The sequence below is a fragment of the Triticum aestivum genome, unplaced genomic scaffold (assembly GCF_018294505.1).
Source record: "Triticum aestivum cultivar Chinese Spring unplaced genomic scaffold, IWGSC CS RefSeq v2.1 scaffold92810, whole genome shotgun sequence".
Lineage (NCBI taxonomy): Eukaryota > Viridiplantae > Streptophyta > Magnoliopsida > Poales > Poaceae > Triticum > Triticum aestivum.
In genome coordinates this window covers 1-1,039 of record NW_025292594.1, presented here as the reverse complement: position 1 = coordinate 1,039, position 1,039 = coordinate 1, and the positions used below count along the sequence as shown (strand labels likewise).

The following is a 1,039-nucleotide window of genomic DNA, read 5'->3' as shown; positions in this document are numbered from 1 at the left end:
GTTGTAATGGTAGTAAGAATGACAATCATCTTTGCAGTGGACCTGGGAGTGGCAAGCATAAGGGACGAAGGCGGGGGTAACATGTTGGATGCGATCATACCAGCACTAAAGCATCGGATCCCATCAGAACCCCGAAGTTAAGCGTGCTTGGGCGAGGGTAGTACTAGGATGGGTGACCTCCTGGGAAGTCCTCGTGTTGCATTCCCTTTTTAATTATTTTTGGCGCCTCATGACAAACATATCACATGTGCGCGATATATATTAACCCCGTTATATTATTTTTGACATTTGCGATATGTTTTAGCTCGCTGCTCATTGGTCACGCGTCTAGAGGCGACTTTGTGGCGCGAGGAGCGCGTTCTGAAAGGGGTAAAAAAATACGTGTTGCTGCGGTATAGAGGGAGGGGTGGAAACCGTGGTAAACTCGTCTCCGTGTTTGAGGGGGGAGTAAGTAGTATATATAGGGCATTATCCATTATTAGGCAACGGTTGTAATGGTAGTAAGAATGACAATCATCTTTGTAGTGGACCTGGGAGTGGCAAGCATAAGGGACGAAGGCGGGGGTAACATGTTGGATGCGATCATACCAGCACTAAAGCATCGGATCCCATCAGAACTCCGAAGTTAAGCGTGCTTGGGCGAGGGTAGTACTAGGATGGGTGACCTCCTGGGAAGTCCTTGTGTTGCATTCCCTTTTTAATTATTTTTGGCGCCTCATGACAAACATATCACATGTGCGCGATATATATTAACCCCGTTATATTATTTTTGACATTTGCGATATGTTTTAGCTCGCTGCTCATTGGTCACGCGTCTAGAGGCGGCTTTGTGGCGCGAGGAGCGCGTTCTGAAAGGGGTAAAAAAATACGTGTTGCTGCGGTATAGAGGGAGGGGTGGAAACCGTGGTAAACTCGTCTCCGTGTTTGAGGGGGGAGTAAGTAGTATATATAGGGCATTATCCATTATTAGGCAACGGTTGTAATGGTAGTAAGAATGACAATCATCTTTGCAGTGGACCTGGGAGTGGCAAGCATAAGG

The 1,039-nt window shown here is 47.0% G+C and overlaps 2 non-coding genes across 2 annotated transcripts; both read left to right on the top strand.

Moving 5' to 3' along the window:
* The first annotated feature begins 86 nt into the window (after nucleotides 1-86).
* On the top strand, nucleotides 87-205 carry LOC123178923 (5S ribosomal RNA). The gene has a single exon (XR_006489967.1). It is a non-coding gene; the product is annotated as a 5S ribosomal RNA (ribosomal RNA).
* Nucleotides 206-574: 369 nt separating this feature from the next.
* On the top strand, nucleotides 575-693 carry LOC123178922 (5S ribosomal RNA). The gene has a single exon (XR_006489966.1). It is a non-coding gene; the product is annotated as a 5S ribosomal RNA (ribosomal RNA).
* The last annotated feature ends 346 nt before the right edge of the window (nucleotides 694-1,039 follow it).